Source organism: Aptenodytes patagonicus, chromosome 4, assembly GCF_965638725.1.
Source record: "Aptenodytes patagonicus chromosome 4, bAptPat1.pri.cur, whole genome shotgun sequence".
Taxonomy (NCBI): Eukaryota; Metazoa; Chordata; class Aves; order Sphenisciformes; family Spheniscidae; genus Aptenodytes; species Aptenodytes patagonicus.
This window is the reverse complement of record NC_134952.1, coordinates 38,517,111-38,542,527: the sequence shown is the minus strand read 5'-3', so window position 1 is coordinate 38,542,527 and position 25,417 is coordinate 38,517,111. Positions and strand designations below refer to the sequence as shown.

The following is a 25,417-nucleotide window of genomic DNA, read 5'->3' as shown; positions in this document are numbered from 1 at the left end:
TTCAATTCAGTGTGACAAATGAAGTATGAATTCCATTTTGAAATAAATAAAAGGAAGGATTTTATTTTTGTTCCTTTAACCGTCTTACCCAAACATATGAATATTGTATTTAGTACTAAACAGTTTCAGAAGATCGGAGTTGCCAGTCATTGGAGCCGATGTGAATTTTCTAGGCCACAGCCACTGAGCTGACTGAGGGAAGCAGAGAGATGTGAAAATCTAGAATAATAGAAAGCATTCACATCTCGTAAACCTGGATTTCAACTGGATGCTTGGAATTAGAAAAGGGCAAAAAGTATCTCCTCCGCAACTCAGAAGCAGTCTCAGAGGGTCTTGCAGCTAATTAGGGCACTTCCTATGGATTATTATTCATTGCAGATCTCCACAAAAATAATCATCCGGGATTTTTCTCATGTGATAAACAAGAGACAGAAACTCCCCTTTGGACTCAGTATGATCCTTATATTTTATGTAGTTACAAAGGCAAAGCATCCTGTACAGACAAGAAATTATTAAATATCCATCTCAAGGAATCAGAATATAAGTACCTTCATTTTTATTTGTGTTAGCGTAGCAGTGAGCAGCATCATAGGAAATAAAAGCAGTGTTTTGCTGGATGTGGTGTAGTAGAGCTCAAGAGCAAAATAACAGAGGAAAAATGTTTCATTTTTTAAAAAGGTTTTCTAGAGCAAAGATCTAGTGATTCTGTTTTCTCTCGCCCCATCCTTTGAGGCAACACATGATCCTGGCCCTACTGTCTAATTAATTACTGAGCAAGAAGTCTTCCGGTTGATTTATACGGGATCCCTGTTGGATAAGCAAGCTAGAAATTTCCTTCTTGGTAACTTGTTTAGGTGTATGGGGTTTGTTTGTGGCATTACTTGTATTTTTGTTGTTCCTTTCAGGGTATAATAAGTTGGAAAACCTTTCAAGGTCTGAAAACTTGCATGGGATTAAGAGATTATAGGAGTATGTTAAGTTTTGGGGACTCATGGTAGAGAAGTAGGCCAACTTCTGGAGAACAAAGGACAGAAAAACGAAAAGAGCAAGCTAGGTGACTAACTAAAGGAAGATGGATTGGGCACCAGGTGGCACCCTTTTCCCATAACAAGCTAATAGTTGAGGGATGGCAAATGCATCAGGTAGTTCTGATAGGCTTCCAAAAGTTTCGTTTTACTGACATCAACATCCTCTCTCCACGGTAGCTTCTCACTTGTCCTTTCATTGGTTTTGAAGTTGTTGGCTTTGGGATAGCTATTTGGGAGGCAGGAGATGCTGTGATTGTTGCAGAGCTGCTAGGGTGCTGGTTGGCGTGTTGGTCAGGAGCTAACATATATGTTCACTGGCTGCTTCCCCAGAGCTGCTAGAGGGGAGAACCAAACAGGCAACCAAATGTCTGCATCAGATGAAGAATACGTAGGAGGTGTGCGGGCTAAGTGAGAAGACAACAGCAAAGCGATTGGGAGGAAGGAGGAGTCAAGGAGGTGTGCGGGCTAAGTGAGAAGACAACAGCAAAGCGATTGGGAGGAAGGAGGAGTCAGGAATTTATTAAAAAGGGATAAACAACTGAAAATCAATTCTATGGAAGGGAAGTAACATAGAGAAGCCTATAGGTAAGGAGACTGTGTAATAAGTTTGAGGAAGAGAAAATCATGGAAAGAAGAAGTAGCAGATGTTCTGTCTGTTCCTACTTCAGGAGTTTCAAGAAAAACACCTAAACAAAAAAATCACAAAGAGAACAAATAACTGTAAGAGGAGAAAGAATCCAAGAGAAAATAAATTTAATCTCTCTTCTTTTTTTTTTTTTTTTTTTTTTTTAAAAAGCAGTTTATGGAGAAACCTGCTTTAGGCTCTGGTTCAGGAAGACAGAAGGGACAGCTGAAACTGAGTATTGGATACCTGATTATATTGATGTTTTATTTGTCCAGTCTAGCTTAAACCCCTAGTTGTTCATGATTATGTAGCAGTAGCTTTTCCAATTGATAGACAAGTTTCTGCTCTTCAGATTTGCATCTCCACAATTCGAATGGCACAGTTGCTTTTGACTCTTTTTCGGAGAGGCTTAACCACGCCAAGGTAGAGACTGTAAATATTGAAGTTGTCAAGGCAAAATGCATTCTGAACCTATAGTTAAAAACATCTCTTGTTTCCAGGTAGTACTTCTTGCTGAATCCTGAAGTATGAAATACGTGTTGCTTTGGAAAGCATTTTGTGTCTTTAAGATAGAGAAGTATATTTCAGCATCTGACAACTAAAAAGAAACTTTTTCAAGGTTGCTGACCCAGATGCTTTAAGACAGGCTTGATTTTAGTTAATTTTCATTTCAGTCTGCTTTTACCGACCTTCCCTCCCCCTCTCCCCTTGCATATTCCCTCAGTGGTCTTTCAAAAGCCAGGTGTCTGGGATTGTCTCCAGCCTGCTCTGAAAGCACCCCAGGCCTTGGATTAATACACGAGAGCTGCCTTTTATTTAAGTCTGTCCATTTACATAATGCCTGCTCAGTCAAACCCACTTGCAATGTACAGCCAAGTTGAACCAAAACCCTAGCAGGTCAGTAGCACATGGTCCTGTTTTTTACTGAATTTAACTTAAAATGTCACACCTTTTCACAATGAAAACTGAAGAATACTGCAAAGGTGTTTTGGATTTCTGATTCACAGAGGGATTTTTAGAGATCTTTGCTGATCTTTGTGTGAAAGAACTTAAGAAAGAACAGTATGTAAAAATGTGCTCCTACTTAAAGTGTGTGAGTATAGACCTGATATCAGGGTATATCAGGGCGAAAATCTCAATGTGTATACATGGCATGACAGTATCAAAAATACTTTCCATAATACAAGTAACAGATCTACCTAGACTGTGTCAATGTCTTTCTGTTATACCAACTTCTCACTCTGAAAGCATTGTTTCCACTAAATGAAACACTTTAATAAAAGCATCTTATTTTCTAAATGCAGTTCTGAATTACCGATATCCAACCCAAATTTCTTGTTATCCTTTGTTGCAAGCCTATCAAACTACAGGTTGTTTTTTTTGTTTTGTTCTTTTCTTTCCTGTTTTGGCCTCTTCTGACAATCCTGATTGTCATCTTTTATACCTTGGCATTGCTTTTTATTAGAGTCCTTCTCAATATTGTTTAAAGTGGGTCACAGGGACCTGGTTCAGTTAGGAGTGCAAGGAACAACTGCAGAAAGTAGAAAGCCCTGCTTTGAGTGTTTGTTCAAAATGTTCACGCTGCTGAATTTGCAAACAGATGGTATTATTAGTGATGGTTTGGGTTAGAGGTATATCCAAGTTCTCCTGCCTGGTTAGCACTTGAGCAGTGAGTAAAAGTACGGACTGTTACAAAAATAAAAATGATCAGGTAAAAGAGCCAAATTTTAGAATACCTGTTTACGAGTGATAGGCTTTCTTGTCACAAGTTGCTTTGAATGACAGAACTTAGTATGAACGTATTAGAAGGGCATTATTGTTGCAATACTTATGTCTCTGCTACTTTTTTTTTACATGAAAACACAGTGTTTGAATAATCAAATGATACCAGGACTTAGAATATTGTTGGTACTTACACAATATGCACTGCTTAATTTCCCTAATGAGCAAATAGTTGTTTCCTGTACTTTGTTCTGTGTGTAATTCACATCTTTATGGATATATTTCTTTAGACTGGAGTACTGTATTAATAAACTGTTGATATGAGATAATTTTTGCTCTTAGTGTACCATGCTATTGTTTATAGTCCTTCAATCACTTCAAAACGATAGTGATTGCATTTACTACCATTTCTAAATTATCTTGTTGATTAATGTTATCTGACTCGAAAATTTTAATTTTATAGATATTTCAATAAGATACATGCCAAAATCTCAATTTTCTGTTGCTCTCTTTTGACCCTGAATTATCTTTGTCACCTTTAAAGTTGTCTTTTTTCCTAAAAATTGGAAACTCTTGCTATGTTTTCTTAAGAATTTCAAGATTTTGTTTGTGCCCTGCACATATGAATAAAGCAGAGATTAATTAGGAATAGCGCAAGAACAAACTATTTACTCTACAAATTAGTTATCTGCACTTTATTGTAAAATTCTGAAATATATAAGCAGTGAAGTTATACTAAAAGTTTTTTAAAAGAAGAGAGATATAAATGATTAGATTTAACAGCTGATCAGATCTAATATGGGGAAGATAATTGTATGAAATTGGTGCCAGATGGGTCTTGGTCCTCTATTACAGTAAATGGTTAGGCTAAGAAGAAAAAACTACAAATCTTAACATAGATTATGAAAAGAAATATAAATAGGGACTAAGTGTTTATAAATACAGAAGTGTGAAGGTTGAAAATATTAAAAGGTTAGGTAACAGTGACAAGGAAGTAACACATAAAAATAAGAAATTGTGGATTGGAATAAAAATTCAGTGTATATTGTGCAATATAAATATTTCTATTATTTAGGTGGAAGTTACATAATCTGTTGGTGGAATTGTTGTTATGACAGGACATCACATTTACCTGGTTTGCCATGGTGTAGAGAGGAGAACATAGAGGATATTGGGGTCCCTGACGGTATTCTCTAGATTTTTTTCCTTGTTTTGCCATACCATGGTTTATCTGAAGGATAAATACTAAAGAAATTACTGTGCTCTTTGCTTGATTTTAATGTTACTGAAAGGGAGACCCTTTCAAGAAGGAACGATCTCCCATCTAAAATGTTGTCCTGTCAACACCAAAAATGTCTGCTTGACAAAACAAACCTTTGGAATCTTAATATTTTCATCGTACTTGGCAAACTGGGAGCAAGCAGTGATCCATTTAAGAGCAAGTACTGAACTTACAAAGGTCAAGATTTGATGGTGATGCACCTCTTGTGTCCAAGGCAGGAGGGGATGCTTTGCCTTTCAAAGCATATCTCTTGGCCCACACTTTAATATCTGTCGGAATCACAGTACTTTTTGAGTACTCGGGCCCAACGTGTCCAAATAATTCCCCTTTGCCAGTGGCTCCTGAAAAGAGTTGTCTAGAGCAATTGGCATGGACTGTGGTGGAAGATTTCCAGTGCACAATGGTGATGGCTTTACAGCAGCTTTGACCAGCATGTCCAGCACAAATGGTCCATGGAGCATTCCATTAACTTCCGTAAATACTGAGGTCCCCTTTTCACTACCACCTGCCAATCACGAGGTCACCATCTGTCATGAGAACTGGTATGTGACCTGTGGTGTTTTACATAATATGGAGGCACTTTACTCCTCCTATCATTTCTGCTACCTTTTTCTTCCCTGTCTACACTGGTTGAAGGCTTATTTGACACATCTTAACAGGCAAATCTTCTCTGCAAAAAACACAAATACAAGTAGCTGACGGTGTGTCAACAGAAGGTGAGTACTGAGAATGCGGTCAGTGCCACTTCAGAAAGCTTAGAGAATAACTCATTTAAAAAAAGGTCAAAAGCTTTAATACTCTTGGAAATTTGGTTGTGTGACCATATTTTGTTGTTGATACACATCATAATTCTGGTTTCAAAATGAAATTTAAAGAGGTGTGCTTGTTTTGTCAGTGTGTTTCACTAATGCATATTTTAATTAAAAGTAAGAATTTCTGAGCTTAACTAGTTGGAAATAATTGCTATAGAGTCCGTCAGGAGAGGTTGAGTTTGTGAAGATAGCCTGAGGGAATGGACTCAGACAAAAGTTTGGTCGTTACAACTGTATTGATCAGAGAGAAAAAGATAAACCATTGTGACTAAAGGGGGGGGAGGGGGGAAGGATGAAAAGGAGGGAAATAGGTAGTAATAAATGGGTCATAGGTGCTTGGGGAGAGGGGGAGGATTTTGTTGCTAATCTGGCACAGATTCCTAGATACCTTTAGTCTGATTTTGGGGAGAGAAGAGCTATAAATCACTCAATGAAAAATCTTCAGTCAGAACCTCAAAAAAAGACAGTTGTGACTTAAAAAAAAATAAAATGTCTAAGTGTTTTGTGGTTTGAGATTAGCTGAAAGAATCATATTTAACAGAAATCACATTTGCTTTCTAAATATTTGGGATTTGACATAAATATCTTAAGGTTCAGACACTAATTACTTTTGCTTATTTTTACTTGATTATCTGGCATTTAAAGTTTGAAAGACGACCGCAGTTTGATTTTTGTATTTTTATAAATAACGCAAAATAAATAACAGAAGAATGAGGTATAAAAGTATTCTGTTTTCTGTCTTGTTTTTTTTTTAAGAGGTTATAGAGCATTATTATTGGGAATTGTGAAACAATTTTGAGTATGATAAGGCATGATCCTTGATATAACTACTTCAAAGGATGTAAATACATTATAAGCAGAAAGCTTATATACAAAGCTGAGACCAGCCAATTGTGACCACAGTATAAAAATGATCTTTTTTAAAAGGCTGAAATGCACATAAATGAAGTGTGCAACTTCAAACATTTTAAGCAGTTGTGTTTCAGCATGCAAACCAAATTACGTTTCCATAGTAGATATTCTTGTTAAAAGGTAGGTTTTGTGATAAGAGTATAGGATTTAAATTAACAGTGTGCAAAAGGCATGTGTATTGACTTCTTATCTGTCAAAAATTGTCTTTTTAATTAAATTTATTACACCATGTTGCAGTTTTGGTGGTATAAAAATTGCTTAGCAGACTGTGTAACAATACTTCATTCTTCCTTTGTGCTACACAAAACCCAGCAATAACAAGAGGGTGTTTTTAATACGTATTAATAAGGCATGTAAAATTCCTCCCCCCACCCCTTATTTTTTTGATCTTTGAGTCATACTGTCAGTTTTGACATTTTCTTAAGCTTGCATGTGGAGGAGATTTGTGATGTGTTTTGGATAAGACAGGAAGGTTTAATGGTCTGTCCTAGAGATACAGACTGGCACCTTTTTGGTTCCTAAGCATCAAGAGCGGACTCAACAATGCGACAGCGGAAGAAAATTGAGCTTGGATTATCCTGACAACAGGTATTTTGAGATTAAGAAAACATATGGAAATTGCTAACAGAGAAATCCTAGAAGTAGCCAAGCTCAAGAAGGCTTGGGTTGTTACTGTTTTTCTTGGCTGGTATTGATGCTGTGTAGCAATTACTGAGGAAGGGGTGAAGCTGGAAGTCATGGGTTCCAAGTAGAAACTTGAGTTCAATCCAGTTCTTCAAGGAGAACTATAAAAAGGCTACCATTAGATATATGATACTTGATACTTTGAGGCATAATGTGTGAAGCTGACCTTGAAAAAAATCACACTGACAAAAACTTGCAAATTTTAAACTAGATGAGTAATGAAACATTGATATGGTATTGCAAGAGAGTGGAAAATTGCCTTCAAGAGGTGGACTTTTAAAAATCAAAATTGGGTAGCTTTTGAGCAAGTGCAAGTTGTTCAACTTTCTGTGGAAACAATTGGGTTATTTTTTGTGACTTGCTGTGCATGGGCTAAGATTAGGAGTAGTAATGATCTCTCTTAGAATTAAAAACTGAATCTAATACATGACACATCACAAAAAATGGGTGGGTTTTTTTCTCTACTGCAGAAGTCTGGGTCTTATTTTACAGTAAGTTAATATCTGTTTTCAGTTGTAATGGAAGTACACAGGAGTGTGGATTTAGTTCATATATCCTACAGTTGCTGGGATTACTGGTTCTGTAAGGTTCGTACAATCATAGAATAGTTTGTGTTGGAAGGGACCTCTAAAGGTCATCTAGTCCAACCCCCCTGCCGTGGGCAGGGACATCTTCAACTAGATCAGGTTGCTCAGAGCCCCGTCCAACCTGACCTGGAATGTTTCCAGGGATGGGGCATCCACCACCTCTCTGGGCAACCTGTGCCAGTGTTTCACCACCATCAGTGTAAAAAATTTCTTCCTTAGAACTAGTCTAAATCTACCCCCCTTTAGTTTAAAGCCATTTCCCCTTGTCCTGTCGCAACAGGCCCTACTAAAAAGTTTGCCGCCATCTTTTTTATAAGCCCCCTTAAGTACTGATAGGCTGCAATAAGGTCTCCCCAAAGCCTTCTCTTCTCTAGGCTGAACAACCCCAACTCTCTCAGCCTTTCTTCATAGGAGAGGTGTTCCATCCCCCGATCATTTTCGTGGCCCTCTTCTGGACCCGCTCCAACAGGTCCATGTCTTTCTTATGCTGAGGGCTCCAGAGCTGGATGCAGTACTCCAGGTGGGGTCTCACCAGAGCAGAGTAGAGGGGCAGAATCACCTCCCTCGACCTGCTGGCCACGCTTCTTTTGATGCAGCCCAGGATACAATTGGCCTCCTGGGCTGCGAGCACACATTGCTGGCTCATGTCCAGCTTTTCATCCACCAGTAGCCCCAAGTCCTTCTCGGCAGGGCTGCTCTCAACCCCTTCGTCCCCCAGCCTGTATTGATACTGGGGGGGTTGCCCCAACCCAGGTGCAGGACCCTGCACTTGGCCTTGTTAAACCTCATGAGGTTCACACAGGCCCACTTCTCAAGCTTGTCCAGGTCCCTCTGGATGGCATCCTGTCCTCTGGCGTGTCGACCGCACCACTCAGCATGGTGTCATCTGCAAACTTGCTGAGGGTGCACTCGATCCCACTGTCTATGTCATTGATGAAGATATTAAACAGTACTGGTCCCAATACGGACCCCTGTGGGACGCCGCTCGTCACCAATCTCCATCTGGACATTGAGCTGTTGACCACTACTCTCTGGATGCGACCATCTAACCAATTCCTCACCCTTTACCGGACAGTCCACCCATCAAATCCATACCTCTCCAGTTTAGAGAGAAGGATGTTGTGGGGGACCGTGTCAAAGGCCTTGCAGAGGTCCAGATAGATGACATCTGTAGCCCTTCCCGTGTCCCCTGATGTCGTCACTCCATCATAGAAGGCCACCAGGTTGGTCAGGCAGGACTTGCCCTTGGTGAAGCCATGCTGGCTGTCTCGAATCACCTCCCTGTCCTCCATGTGCCTTAGCATAGCTTCCAGGAGGATCCCTTCCATGATCTTCCCAGGCACAGAGGTGAGACTGACTGCCCTGTAGTTCCCCGGGTCTTCCTTTTTTCCCTTTTTAAAAATGGGGGTTATGTTTCCCCTTTTCCAGTCAGTGGGAACTTCACTGGGCTGCCACAACTTCTCAAATACGATGGATAGTGGCTTAGCAACTTCATCCGCCAGTTCCTTCAGGACCCGCGGATGGATCTCATTGGGTCCCATGGACTTGTGCACCTTCAGGTGCCTTAGATGGTCTCGAACCTGATGTTCTCCCACAGTGGGTGGCTCTTCATTCTCCCACTCCCTGCCTTTGCCTTCTGCAGCTTGGGTGGTGAGGCTCGGGCACTTGCCAGTGAAGACCAAGGCAAAAAAGTCATTGAGTACCTCCGCCTTCTCTGTGTCCTGGGTAACCAGGTCTCCCATTTCGTCCCGGAGAGGGCCCACATTTTCCCTCATCTTCCTTTTATCCCCGACGTACCTGTAGAATCTTTTCTTGTTGCCCTTGACGTCCCTGGCCAGATCTAATTCTACCAGGGCTTTAGCTTTCCTAACCTGATCGTTGGCTGCTCGGACAATTTCCCTGTATTCCTCCCAGGCTACCTGTCCTTGCTTCCACCCTCTGGAGGCTTCCTTTTTGTGTTTGAGTTTGTCCAGGAGCTCCTTGTTCATCCATGCAGGCCTCCCGGCGTTTTTGCCTGGCTTCCTCTTTGTTGGGATGCATCGCTCCTGAGCTTGAAGGAGGTGATCCTTGAATATTACCCAGCTTTCTTGGGGCCCTCTTCCCTCCAGGGCTTTGTCCCATGGCACTCTACCAAGCAGATCCCTGAAGAGGCCAAGGTCTGCTCTCCTGAAGTCCAAGGTAGTGAGCTTGCTGTGCGCCCTCCTTGGTGCCCTAAGGATCTTGAACCCCACCATTTCGTGGTCACTGCAGCCCAGGCTGCCCTTGAGCTTCACATTCCCCACCAGCCCCTCCTTGTTGGTGAGAACAAGGTCCAGCATAGCACCTCTCCTCATTGGCTCCTCTACCACTTGGAGAAGGACGTTATCATTGGTGCATTCCAGGAACCTCCCGGATTGCTTATGCCCTGCCGTGTTGTCCCTCCAACAGATGTCAGGCTGGTTGGAGTCCCCCATGAGGACCAGGGCTTGTGAGCGTGAGGCTGCTCCTATCTGTCTATAGAGGGCCTCATCCACTCGGTCTTCCTGGTCAGGTGGCCTGTAGCAGACCCCCACTATAATGTCACCTGTCCCTGCCTTCCCTTCTATTCTGACCCACAAGCTCCTGGTCGGCTCCTCATCCATCCCCAGGCAGAGCTCCACGCACTCCAGCTGGTCATTGACGTAGAGGGCGACATCCCCTCCTCATCTCCCCTGCCTGTCCTTCCTAAAAAGCCTGTTTCCCTCCATCCCAACACTCCAGTCATAGGAGCCATCCCACCACATCTCCGTGATGCCAATAAGGTCATAGCCCTGCAGGCGTGCGCACATCTCTAACTCCTCTTGTTTATTCTCCATGCTATGTGCATTTGCAGTATGTAAGTAGGAGTATACATAGTAAAAGAAGACAAGGAACTATTGCATAGTAGTTAAATTAAGCAATGGTTTGAATATTTATGCAGCTTTGCATGCTCAATTGGGTCTGATTCTACTGCATTGAGGGTGGTTTGTATTCTGCAAATGCTACGTGGTATATTCAGGACACTTCAGACAGGATTAATTTAGTCTGTAGGACAAATAATTAATAACTGTCCTTAAGGGTGTGTGACCTGTATCTTGGGGCTGGAGGAAAAAAGTCATCTGCTGTCTATTATACTATCTTCAACACACTTTGTCCATCTTCCCTTTGAATTTGAAGCTCCGTATTGCAGCAAGCTATACCTAACCTGCTGAGGTCAAATAAATTGTTCTGCAAGAACAGTTCTTACTTCTAAAAGTTGCAAATTGTCATCACATTAGATATAAACCATTTAGAATTGAAAATATTTTAAAAACTTGTAGGGGGAATGTACTTGAATATCCCCTGCTTTAGTCTCTGGTCCTTTAGAACCTCACCTGCGCCATGACAACAGAGATCGGATATTAAAGGTTGTGCATGAGCAGGTGGAAGGAAGCAAGAAGTGACCAGACAAAGTATTAAATGAGTGAAAAATAATGTGTGCTCCTTGGTTTGGAGTAGGGCGTATTGAGCTATACAGGTATAACAATTAGCTGTTTACCTTTGCTAGGCAATTATGTTTTTTAAAGAGCTTTTTAAAGAAACAAAAATCCTTTGTGATAAGTCGTTTAGTGTTTGGGGTTTTTTTTTTTTTGGTTGTTGTTTTTTTGGGTCTCGGTGTGGTGGCGGTGTTTTTCGTGGATGTGTGCGCTGGTGTATTTTCTGGACCAAAGAAGCACCTTTATGATATTCCTTTAAGGTTGTTTTGGAACAAACTGCCTTATTTTCATTATCTATGTAATTCCTTAAATTATACAAAACATACTTTCTTCTACAAAAAACTCTGACATCATTTCAGGATTTTCTGTCAAAAAACCCTGTTGATTTTGCTGGATTTAGCACTGCTATGCATTAGACGTTGTTGCTACCAGTTTTTCTATGTACGGAGTTTTGCAATGCTAATGGTTACATGTAACTAAGCTGGGCTTGCAGCTTAGGATATGGAATATCTGGCTTTAGGAGCTTTTTATCAGTTTCCATTTCTTAAACACTTTTGTTCACTACTTTTTTTTTTTTTGTTGTTTTCCAATTTTGCTAAGTTGTATATCTGAATTGGCTGCCATCTCGATTGCACACTTGTACCTAAGATGAGTCAGTTGTGTGCAATAAAGCAGACTGCTGTGTGGACTTCTTTTGTTGTTGAGATACAGTCCTTGGTATGCAGTCTGTAAAATCCTTTTTTCATTTTTTAATGAAAACAATATTAAAAGGTTTAAAAATGTAACCAGAGTGTATGCTACAATCATTTGTTTTATTCACTGACTTCTCTTTAGCTGATTGCATGAACCATGTAGCATGTTCATGTGTATATATATTTCTTTCGTTTTCAGCTGTTAATTGGCGGTTAATAAGGTTTAAATTGATGGTACAGAAGAATAGACAGCACAGTCTTTACAAACACTTGAGTGTTTGACCAGGAAGTGGTTTACATCCTTAACAGTGATCCATTGTGGAGACCTTATCATGAACCTGATCAAAGGTACTGAGTCATGCAGGTTCTTCTGACTTTCAGAACATAAGGTCAGAATTTGAGTGAAGTCCTCAGATAGCAAAAATACTTTCATTTTTACTGAGACAACAAAGGCCTCTTAGCCATTGCTGGGTAGTTAATATTTTCTGAGTGGTCTCCCAAAGACAAAGTGCTTGTCGGTTGCAGTTCCATTATTGCTCTTCCATGTGGTCTGACAGCCCTGTACCCTTCAAAAGGAGGAGAGCACTGAATTATATCACATGCTGTATATATCCAGTCATCTTTCCTGATCAAGTAAGTGAAAAAAAAAAAAATGATGATGTTGAAGACCTTAAAGCAAAATCCTTCCCTTTCAGGAAATTTCTAGCTTCCATTTACCGAACTGATCTGTGAGAGAGACATACACCTTTATAACTGTGTACAATTTATAGTGTAACATCAAATTGTTCAGAAGAAACTGCTCTTTGCCTATGGCAAATGCACAAAAATATTCTGTCTGGCTTATTTTTTAAAAAATGGCGATGCTTTCAGTATGTGCTGCTGCAAGAAAACAGGAGGTTTCATCATGAGTTAAGAATCTGTCTGAGCTGTAAACCCTAGGATAATTAGAATAATCAGTCTCTAGCCTAAAATGTTGCTACTGTGTAGTTAGTTAATGTGAGGTAGGAAACAAAATTCATGTTTCTTTGCTCAGTAGATGATATAAAATCATTATTTAATTAAATAGGGATACTATGGAAAAATTCTGGGGATGAAAGTCCAAATGTACAGGTACCAGAGGGGGCGAGGGAAGTGAAACAACTGTTCAAAAGTATTCTAAGATGCTTTAGAAGAAAAAAATGGCAAAAAAAATCTAGAATAGAATCATGATGATCTAAATAAACATTTTTTTCCAATTTTAAATTGTTTTCATGATGATATAAACATACCCTAAGATGTACTGGACAGCTTGTTTATTCTGTACTTTCATTAAACTAGTAACAGATGTTAGCCCTTTCAGGTAGATATGGGTGATAATATATTTACATAATACCAATTATATTTAAGTCTTCCATATTTCAAAGAGTAGAGTGCACAATTTCAAGATACTTCTTTTATCTAGTACATTCTTGGTTTTGAGGTACACAAAAAGGAACACTAAATTTCAGCTTACCGGCACTGTTTACTAGTTATTTGGGTGAAGTTAAGTGTGTTTTCCCTGAAATCAGTATTAATATTACAGATCAGACAGTTAATTAGTATTTAAATATATTAAATTTGATCTATAGAATACTGTAAAGATATGGTGATTATGGGCTTTGATTCTTTTCATGCCTGCCACTGAATTTATAAAAACAACCTTTCACTGTGGTTTTCCTATTTATGAAATAGGAATAGTCCCAGTCCTGGTCAAGTGCTCTGATGCTTGTGGAAGATAAATCTGCTGTGTGTGTGTTCTGTGTTATAAGTAGCATTATCACTACAATATTGAGAATTTGTTCAGGAAAATATATTTGCAAGGACAGTTTTTTTCATTTTGGTTACACACTCTTTATTCTGCTTCTTTGTATAAAAATTTAAGGCTAAAATGGGGCTTGTGTCTCAGCATAATATCTGATCAGCAGAATGTCCTCTGCTGAATAACAGTGCAAAATATATAGCCCAATTCCATAAATTGGAAAGGTAATTAGTAGTTTGTTGTTTTGAACTAATTTATGTATTTTTAACACCTCAGTCCTTGCATTCAGAAATTTGTTATCTTTCAGTTGTTTCTTATTGATGCATTATTTTAGCAAGTGGAAATACAGATAACTTTCCAATTGGATCCCAGTCAGTATTAACCTTCTAAAACAATACACTAAGCTTAAAACAACTTCCAGTAAGTGTATGTGTTAGATAAGTACTTTGACTTTTCTCCTTTTCATACATTGTGAGAACAGGTATATTGGTGGGAAAGGAAATACTCACTGACATGCCTAAGAGATGAGATAAGCATTTGTAGGAAAAAATGAGAAACTTCAGAAAAATATGAAAATCCTCTTGAAGTTTCTTTTTCCCCACATATGACCAAGAGAATCACAAATAATAGTGGAAGAGTTTAAAAGATGTTACTATGGGAAGGAAAAACTATAGCCATGCTTAAACTGTAAAGTAAAAGGTTTTGACTTGTTTAATTAAAAAAAAAAACAACCACCAAAAAACCCAAACAAACAACCCACCCCCCAAAAAAACCCCAAAACAAAATGACAACCAAGCAAATAAAAAAAAGCCCACACACGCTCTCACATGGCCTCCCAAAAATCAATTACTGAAAACATAGACCAGAAGAGCTAAGGAGTATCTTTGCTTCTATTGCTTAGCTGTAATGTCAAGTAACCAATATCCAAGTTTAGGAGTGGGTTTTGGGATTCTTAAGTAGAAAAATCCAGTACTTGATATCCTAGTTAATAACTGATTTGGGCTGTTGCTCGTGTACATAGAGTCTTTCAGCTGTATAGAACTGTGTGATAAGGAACTGTAGTTGTAAGATAGCTAAAGGTGTGAGTAGATCAACTACATGGTTTTATCTTTCAGTTTTTGTCACAGTAATTTATACAGTAGGACTCATGGATAAGACCCCAGGTTTGGGTGCTTGTTAGTAGAGGAAGAATAAACAGTGGTAAGTTGCAAATCAGAAAAGGTGATAATCACTAAAAAAAGTTATTTTCAGGCTCCTGACAGACCTACTGTTGCTGAAGGGTTCTTGGGATGTGGGGATCACCCAGGGAACTGTTACAAGCAAGTTTTTTGGCTCATTTAGAAATTATTTCTTGATTTTTAAAAAACATTAAGGATAATCCTGTTGGTTCCTTAAAATGCTGATAAAGCTGTAAAATGGGAACATAAATGGGAAAAGCTAACACCTTTGTTAGCTGAAATGTCTTTTAATATAATTACACTTTTGCTAAATGTTCTAGTGCGTAGTATCTTGTGTCAAGAGGTTGAAATGGATTCCTTAGGACAACTACCAATGTATTGTCTGTTGGCTGTTTTATCTCTGTAGAAGAAAAAGAATTAAAGAAAATCTGGCATTCGTATTGTAGTGTCTACAGCACAGAAACTACCTGAACATTCTAAAGGCAATGATAAGATTCCCCCCCCCCCCCCCCCCCCCGCTAGGTTTTTTTTCTGCTAATTGACAAAAATTGCTCAAGAAAATGCACTAAAATTTTAGTTACGCCTTTATGAAGCATGGTACTTATGTAAAAGATGTCAACAATTCAGATGAGGATTATGCTAATTAATGTTATGTGGGCTGCATGGCATTTAACAAACAGAATAGCTTTGTTAATGCATCATTAGCAAAAAATTTTTCTTTTCCTTCTTCATAGCTGAGAGTGCCTATGCAAGCCACGTGTTTGTCATCTTGAATTGTAGGCTTGCTTTTTCAGTCTTGCTAAGTTGCAGATACTATTGATTACCTGTAGTGGTACCATGTGTAGTATGATAAATGGCTTAGGCACCAGTGTTCAGAGAGATCTCGAACAGGCCAAACTATATTAATGTCTTAATAGCAGTATGTTCTTACAGATCTCTCTGTAGCATATGAAGTATTTAATCTAAAGGACTGTCAGGTATGCTTCTGAAGGTGTCTGCAGGTGAATATGCAGTACTTCTTGTCTACCTGAACAGCATAAACGTGGAAAAATCAACGGCAAATTTAGAATGGGAGAAAGTAATGTCTTGCCTGCTGTGATGTTCATGAATCAAGAGGTAGTTTATGTTAATGATTCATGTACTGGAGAGGAGTGTAGTAAGCCCAGTCTTTTGTTTTGAAAGGTAAATAGAAGTTGCTGGAATACTGAGTTGCTTCCTTCTTCATGAACAGGTCTGGACTGATAGGTTTAATTTCATGGAAAGAAAAATTTGGCATGTTAGTGCTAAATTTAAGGTATTGTCTGTTAGCTGCATGATCCTTCTGCTCTGCCTTTGTAGTCTAGGTTAACAGTGGAGACATGTCCATAGAAAATCTACTTTGGAATAAAATTTGCAGCAGAACAAAGTGCTACATACAGATCATAAGGGGGGGAAAAAAAGGGGAATTTACATGCGGGTACCTAAAATATTGAAATATTCTCTGGGGTGGTATTTAATGATACCCTAAAATTTATAATTAGATAGCGCAATCAAGCTGTTTTTATACTAGCTTGGAACTTTCCTGTAAAATGTGACAAGACAAAATTCAAGTTATGTTGTTCCTTCTGTAGTATGTAAGGCTGTATCCAGTAAGGAATTAAACATAAGAGGCAGGGGGGAAATAAAATTACCAAGTATCTAGATTATTCTAACAACTATAAACCATGGAAGAATATGCTGTGAAGTTCACAAAAGAAATTGAATATGTTACCATAGGGCTTTCCCCAAAGTATGTTCCTACAAATAGAATATGGGTGTCTTACAAAGATGAGTTAAGGAAGGGTTCTTCTTTCTTAGGAAGAGTGTGTAAAAGCTTCTGAAACGCTGGGAGCCTTCCCTCCTATTAAGAATTAGTTTATCAACCAACCCCCTTGTCTTTTTTTTTTTTTTTTGGGGGGGGGGAGAGGGGGAGCGGGGAGGGGGTATTGAAATTAAATCAGAAATAGTTATTATATCAACAAGATGAGAGCATATTCCAGGTGTCGTTACCTCTCTGGGTGTTAATCTCAGAAATTCTAAAATTCACGATTTCTGCCACGTGCTGATCACTTAAAATTTTCCATAATCTTGAAGAATGCCATACTCTTCAGGCCATACTCTTCCTATGGCAGAGTACAGTGAGCCTGAATGCAGAGGTTATATTACTGGAAAAACAATTGCTGTTATAAATTATTCTGTGATTGTATGTGAATAGGTACTTAAGTTGGGAGGGACCTCCAGAGGTTGCCTCGTTCAGCTCCTTGCTCAGCTCAAAGCCAGCCTGGTTAGATTGGGTCGCTCAGTGCCACATCCAGCTGTCTTGAACACCTGCAGGATGGAGACCCCACGGCCTCTCTGAGCAACCTGTGCTGGTGTTTGCCCATCCTTATGGTAAAAACTTACTGGTTTCAGATGAACTAGCAAGTAGGAACTGACTTCATCTTTCTGTTACTGTCCCCTGGCCCCTACCCCTCTTCTCTCTGAACCTGAGCATAAACCAAAGCTGCTTTTGTACTGCAGCTCTTGCCAGGCTGCTTGCTTCTCCTCACAGAGGAGAACGCTTCTTACACTTACGTACTTGAAAAAGATACGTAGTCTAGTTGTAGTTTTGTGTGCTAGTGAGAAAGAGGACACTTTTTCTCCTAGTTCATTCTGCTTCAATAACTGGCTTTCCGTTTTCCATAGGATTCTGTTACAAGGTGAAAGAAAGTCTGAGACATTGGTAACAATCAGGCAACTATTTCTTTAACTTTAGAGGTAAGCTGTTGTTAAGTGTCCTGTTCGGTATCGTATTGGAAGGGAAGTGAGAGGAAACTGGAAGACTAAGAATGGTGTTTGAGAAAGACGACATTTCCATGTATAAAAATAGTCTGCCCTTTTCTGTGGATGCCTATAACAGAATAATATCTGTGCTCGTCCTTTACTGATATTACATACATCTTACCCTTAATCTATTGAAATGCAGACCTTCCTAATTCCCCCACCTCTAGTTGGCAAACATACATTTTAAATAGGTATGCTTCTTCCCTGTCTCACTGCCAGTAAAAAAAATAATACTTTAGCTATTTGTTCAGTTATTTAACCACAATGAGAATGGATTTTAAAGGAGTGTATAGCTGGAGATACAGTTTTTGGCTGAGGCAAAGTGAATTGTACTTTTTGCCAGGAAAGTATTTCCCCTAAGTTTCTCACAGTGAACAAGAACTTTATTGACTGAAGATGTGTTTTACCTGATTCCGAAATACTGCAGTGCCCAGCCCCTGTGCTCCAGGTTTAAAAGCCGGGAACTTGTCAGTTGTATAAGGGTTGTAGTAACTCTCAGTTTGTGTGTGTGGGGGGCTACCAGCAGAATGAACTATTGATTTATTTTTTTTTTAACATCTAAAATACTTAATTTCTGCAATAACACAAATATAAGGAATATGCTGGAATATAAATTTGAGGAAGATTTCTTTTCAGAGAAAGGACTGCATAGCGTGTTTCTGCACTGTGGAATGCTGCAATTTACTAGGCTAATGATATACCAAAAGGTTAATCGGGTGTCCTCTTTTTCTGAAGCAGCTATTTCTAGGAATAGTTGTTTCTAAGCTTTTCATCCCAATTTCTGTCAACCAGATTTCCACAATGAACAGCCCAAAGGAGCATAAACAGCAGCTTCTGTTGTGGAGTGCACTTCCTTTTTACTTTAAAGCGTTGATTAACCCTTTTTAAAACTTCCTTTTGATGTGACCAGACAAAGAGAGACTCATATAGCCCCTAGGGATTTGCCTGCAGTGAACCCTCTTCAAAAATCATGACCTTGGCTGTCTAAGTGACAAGGCTCTCAAGTTGTTAAAGTAGATTTAAATGAGAAGAAAGCAGAATGTCAGATATGCATATTTGTTGCTGTAGATGTAGTGTAGCAACTAGCCATACTTCATACTGGTTAAAGCACACGCGAATGTATTAACCACACAGGTTGTTGCTGACAGGATAGAAAACAAAACTAATACCATGCAACAGTACAGTGGAACAAACTATACCAACATCCTCGTATCTGAACATGCAAGCGTTTAATACATAAAAATGAACATAGGTTATGTTTACTCTTGTCTGGGGCTAGTAATATCGACAAAGTCTTTCTCGCTCAGTAACAAGGACATTCTTTGTAATGCAGATATATGTATACCTTTTTCTTTATGGTCATAGCAACTTCTTGTCATATGAACCAAAAAGTCCCAAGTGAGGCTTTCCCATCATGGTAGAACAAGAACTCAATAACTTGTTATTCAAAACCCTATGATAGAATACATTTCTGTCTTCAGAAATTGGATTCTTTACACATTTTCCTGGGAAAAAATGCACTCCAGTGATTGTTTCAATGTATGCACTGGGTTATAAAGGGAGTTTCAGAGATACTGTACTTATCAGCTGCACATGAACGGTTTGTGGTTTGAAGAGGGAACCTGGGATGGAGCAATCCAACCTTCTGTATCCAATTTTACCCAATGGAATATGGCATTAAACAACCCTATTGTGTGTTTAAAATTTCATTTTGTTTGTTGGAACGCTAGACCATATGGTTTATCTGGAAAAGCTTATGGATAGTTTGTTCACCATTGTTTCCTCATTTTCTACGTTATGAATCAGATAATGTGAGGAAATGTATTGTGATAATCAAAGGTAAACCTTAAAGTTCAGCATGGTGTAAAACTGTACCTTGTGTCTTAATTTATTGGAACGCAGAAGTTGTGCCTTTTTGATTTAGGTTGTACATTTGAATTAAAGTCAGATTGAACTGAGGACTAAAAATCAGACAACTGAAATATTTAATTAGGAAAGGGTATGGATGTTCTGTTTCACAAGACTACCTGAAGAATTAAACATCCTCAGGAAAGAAATTATTACTTCTTTTATGTGTGAACCAGACTTGGGCTTTATTTTCTGGTATCAGCCAGTCTTTTCGGTTTTAAAGAATGCGTGGGTGGCTTTTTTTTTTCCCTTTCCACTGTGGCCTACATTTAGTTACTCGTCTCCTTTTATACATTTGTTTTTATACATTAGTTTACAAATGGAAGATTTTCTTAAGACAGGTATTTAGGATGTAGTATAGCTAACCTGTAAAAGTGCATAAGCTATGCGAATATAGATACTGTCTGTGTGAGACAGACTGGAAAGCTGTATGTCGCTAGTTATTTATATAGCTTTTAGCATTGCTGTTTATTGCAATTTATTTAGATCCATGTTTTGAACATGTTGTAGTGTTTCTTGCTTCTGAGACTTAACGTTTAAGTGGAACAGCCTCACAAAGAAATGCCCTTTCATGATAAGATTGCAAAGTAAAAATGAATGAGCAGAGAAGTATGCCAGGACTATAATAATGTTTGTAACATTCATTAAACTGTTTGTTAAGTAATGTATTCAGACTGACTAGTGTTCCCCAGCTTCTACATCGCCCATTATGTGTTCTAGTAAATTAAAGCTAGGAAACCTTTGTTGGAGTTATAATACTCAAATTGACATCTAATTCCCCCAGACAATAGGTACAAGCCTGCAAGCCTCTCTAATTCTTTCCAGTCTTTACATTTATTGATTCTTTTGTAAACGTGTTTCATCCAATCTATTACAAACAGCACTGGTTAGAAGTGTAAAGTTTACCACATTTGACCTAAGGCACATTAAAAACAATAGCTATCTGGCATACAATCGTGCATCCCAGACTTACTTTTAATCAGAAGAAAATTTGGATCTGTAACTGCTCGACTGATTTGATATCCTGCTTTGGTTAGAAGGACTGATGTGTTAATTCTTTGATCTGACTGGTTTGGATATGAATTTAATTCAGCTATCACTTGTATTCTAGGCTCTAAATGTTTTATTACTTGAGTTGGCTTATGTAAGTAGTTTATTTTGATTCAAGACTTCATTTTGTCTAGTCTTGAGTAATGTTTTGCATATACAGATGTAAGTTTCTTACTGCAAAGTATGGATGTAATCCTTTTTTTTTTTTCCCCTCAAGATGTCAGGTTTTTTGCATCTCTTATTATTGAAAAGTTACCAAATAGTCCATTCATAATCTCTGAATGGATAGAAAGAACAGTAAATTTTAATGAACTGAACATAATGCATTTTTATTATTTTGTGCATATCTTATCCTGTAAAACATATGTAATAAATAATTGATAGTAAACAAACACATCGTATTTTCCCCACCATATTTATCATTAGTTTCAAAGCTTTGAAGTTCAGTAAATAATTTATTATAGTTGTTAGTGTAAGGAAATCAAACTGTACTCCTGATCCTGCTTGCTTTTTGTCCTCCTTGTTCTCGAGCAGAACTTTGATTGGTAGCCAAAATGAATGATAAAGAATGTATGAATAACCGATAGGATTCATTAAACAGACTGAAAATTAAATCATTTATTTTTAATTAAAAAAATCTTTGAAATACATAATGAAAATTTTCTGTATTTTAAAAATTTTTATTAGGTTTTTATTAGTTATGACTTGCATAAGACAATGATGGAAGTAAATATTTTTAATACAAAACGGAACATGTTTTCAGCCTGCTTTTGTTCTCAGAATTTCAATCAGGGTGTCTCTTAGCCTGGTTAAGTATCTTGCCGAGACCTGCTGTATTTGCTTAGAATGAAACAAAGATGCCAGAGTACAAAAATTAGGAAATACGTGGTTTTGGCCTTTAGTGAAATGTTCCATAGAATACATGTTCTAATTCCTTTGTTTTTCCTTGTTTACATGGAAAAGCCAAAGACTTTGGAGAGATTTTCTTTTTCTAGGTCATTCAGGCTCTTCAGGATGGTTTTTATTTATGTGTTCTTATAAAAGTTCTTAAATACTCCAATAATACATTGTCAGTTTTCACCTATATTCTGACTTATCTAAAACTTAAAATAAAGCAGAAAAAAAATGTGACTTCGGGCAGAGATGTAAAAATTCTGTGTAATTCTGTAACTTCCAGGTACCGGTTTGTAAGAGCTCCACTCCAACCCTCAACACAGAATGAGATCAGGACAGAGCCAAGTGGTTTGAATCCATCCTCATTTGGCTGCAAAAAGCAACGCAGCATAAAACCTCACATACAGTTTCCTGAAGTTGGTTGGGGAACTATGGTAAAAGTTTTATGTTCCTGAGAACTTCTCTGTTACTTTTTTTTTAAAAAAAAAAAACCATTGTGTACATGTAAGTGCAGAGGCATGATAGTACTTAGGCTCAAGGTGACAGGACTGCCTAGGAATCTTTGGCCTTTCTAACTTCTCTCTATGTGGCTACAACCTATACCACTTGTCTTACTGTGTAGTTTTGCATACGTGAAGCCCGAGGTTTTTGCTTTGTTTCTGACACGGGGTGGGACGGGGAGCAGGGGATATAAGTAGGTACTGTTTTGTACAGCTGTAATTACAATGAGGCATCACAGTGAAGCTTTAAATGATATCTTCAATGCAGAGCTGAATATGTTAGACACTAATAGGAGGCGGCAGTTATTCTGTGGTATAGGATCTTCTGGGTCTGAGGTGTAGGCTGTCTTGTGAGGCTTTCTACATAAAGAAGGTGAAAGTTACCGAGAATAGCAAGGACAGTCTTGTTCTTGCCTTTCAGGGGGTTCTCGTGTCTCAAAATTTCCTGTATACCACTGTTATTTCCCTTGAAATGAGTACGGGTCCTGCCTTCTGTTGGCAAGACCACATTAAGCTATTGTCTTTATTGGCTCACTAGTTTTTCTGGTGTGGCAGATGACAGAAGAGGAATGTTTTGGGAAGTTTCTATCTTTGACAAATATGATGATAATTTTACCTGGCAAGGGCACGTTACTACTTTCCCCCTATTGAGTAGTAATAACCTTCTTCAAAAAAATGAATTCGTTAGAACATTTCAGGGGAAAAAAAAAGCCACCATCTTTTATAGCTGAAAGTGTTAGCCTAAGTATAGATGTTATCACTGACTGCTCAGTGTTGTTGGACAGTGGCAAATTGTTTCCTTTAGGGATCTGTAAATGATGTGATGAGCAAGTATTCAATCTTCACTTGGTGGCTCTAGCTGCTTTTTAAAAAGTACTTTGGTTTGGTTTTGTTCTAAAAGCCTCCCTTTTCCTTTCTTCACCATAGCTTTTGCCGTGCCTTTTTTGTGTATTTTTAACTACTACATCGTAAAAACAGTGATGGCAGTTGATAAAGCTAATGATGTTCGCAGATGAACACCCATATTCTTTTTGAAGCATTAAAATTGTTAAAAGAATATCAGCAAAAACATTGTCTGCAAGAAACGCATGACTACAATGTGACCTTGTGCATGTTGATTTTTCAGTGCAAGAACCACCTGTATACTTGCCTAAAGCGTCGCTGGCTTTCATAGATCAACTTGAAGGATTGGGGCTTGCTTTTTGTAAGGAACACGGAAAGTATCTGTTAACTACTGCTCCCTATTTGCAACAGTACATCATCTTTGTGTCTTTCTCTGGTCATAGAGAGAACGTGCTGACAGCACAACTATGATAGAACAGGCCGCATCCCCCATTGATGTTTTACTTTCAGTGTCACCTTGGGGCATCATGTCTAGTTTCCAAGTAACGATAATTTCTTAAAGGTTTTTAGTACTTCTCTTTTTTGTTGTCTTGTACAGTCTACTGGTTCTTCAGAGGCTAAGTTCATGTGTTTCACAAAGGGAGACAAATGCTATAGAAGAAGAAGAAAAAAATATCAATAATTTTCAAGTTGCCTTCTTTGTAGTCAGATACTTTGAACACTTTTAAGAATTGTGTAAATTTGTATTAAGCTGTAATATGTTTTTGAAAACACCTGGATTTCTTGGCAAGGAAGATGGAGCAGAAAAGGTAGGAAAAAAGGCCAACTTCAAGAAGGATAAAATTAACCTCAACCAAAGGAAGCAGGTTAACAATTATATGTACGTTGCCAGTGTTCAGGCTAGAAAATTGTTCACACACAAACCGCAGTTATCTGCAGAACAAAGGCAGATCTTCAATAACTGTCAGTTCAGGAGGATCATAATAGTAATCTTTGTGACCACTAGTAACTTCATAAAAGGCAAGATATTAATGAATACAATGCTTGGTTCTTGGTATTGAAATCTTTGGAGTTAAATTAATAAAACAAACTTGTGTAGCTATCAGTGAATGCTGCCTTGAACTAAATGTTCCTTTTTAGGTCACCAGAAGCGCCAATTACTCAAACTATCAAAACCAACGTGCTAAAATTAAAACAATTCTTTAGTGTAAAACTGCTTGAAGAAACAAGTCATTCATGGTAAGAGATCAAAATTAGAACCTGACAAATGTGTATTTGTACATAACTTTCCTACAATATCGAACTCTGTCTTCAATGTGTCTTAGTTGCTAAGTCAAGTCAGATGTCTGAGGTGAGAACTGGTGAGCTGAGAGCAAATATTCATAGTGGAAGCTGATAACAGCTTTAATTAAGCTACTGCTATCTTTCCATGATAAATTTAGAACTTTTCCATAAGTCATCTGACTTAATGCTCCATTTTGAGTGTTGGATTTAGATCAGTTTCTTTAAGAGCTCTGCAGATGTCTCTTTGATAGCCCTAGCTGTTTCTCATTGAAGAAGAGCCCAGGAGCTTTGTTTCTGCTGTGTTGCAACGTGGAGAAGGAGGTGTATCTTGACCTAAAGCTGACCTCTCAGCATTTAGCTTTTCCAGGGTTGACATGCTCTCAGAAATACTTTTTCCTTCTTTAAGGACTAATGCTTTCTTGTTCCAATTCTTGAACCCCAAATTCCTTAATCTCTTTAGTTACTGTGGAAGGTAAAAGATGAGATGTGCGAATAGGTGGATAATAATTGTCCTCACCAACGCTTAGCAATGACATCTATTTTACAGAGGCTGTTCCATGCAGCTGTGTCACGTATGAAACTTTGCACGTTGTGTTCTCTGTGTTACGTTCAGAAAGAAGGGTATCTGCCTTCTGAGGTCATCAAGCTTTTATTTGGGGCCAACTTCCATACTGAAATAAACATTTCAGTGTATTTGAAATTATATTGGGAAAGACACTCAAGGTGTGGGTACTCTCGGAGCTTAAAAAGAGCGTTGTTTTTTGGATATCAGCCAGGATATCATAATCTGCTAGTTTTACAAAACAAGCCCAAAATCTTGATCTTCTAGACTAAGTTGCAATAGTTGAAGGTAGGAAAAGAATGATAGGTGCTGATCAGCTGAGGTTTTCTCACGATTGTGGCAGGGTTTTTCCTGGGATCCATCTCTGCTCTTGGACAGTTGCATATAAGGTGGTGATTTGACAGCCATTCTGCCCATTTGTCTCATTCCCCTCTGATGCAGATTTCACCTTAGTTACTCATTTCATCTTCATATTCCATTACTGCACAATATCTCTACCTCTATTTTAAAGTTTAGGAATAGCTGAAGAAAACTGCTGGTACTTACTTCATTCTAAGAAGTTTTATCTTGAAAACTTTGGCTAAAAGGATAATTTCAAGCATATTTTTAAAAGCTTTGGTGGGCACAGTCCAAGACAAGTATATTCCTGTAGTGTTAGCTGCAACTAAACTGAAAGGCTTTGAGATAGCAGCTCATTTGGTGGATTTTTTTGAATAGCAAGTTAGAATTATGTCATCGGATTATTTGGATGGATTTATTTTCT

General features: G+C 38.4%; 1 protein-coding gene across 8 annotated transcripts in view; it reads left to right on the top strand.

The window, feature by feature from the left end:
- The window catches only part of TENM3 (teneurin transmembrane protein 3), a 432,264-nt gene that overhangs the window by 27,133 nt on the left and 379,714 nt on the right, over positions 1-25,417 (top strand). The gene's annotated exons all lie outside the window — the stretch shown is intronic.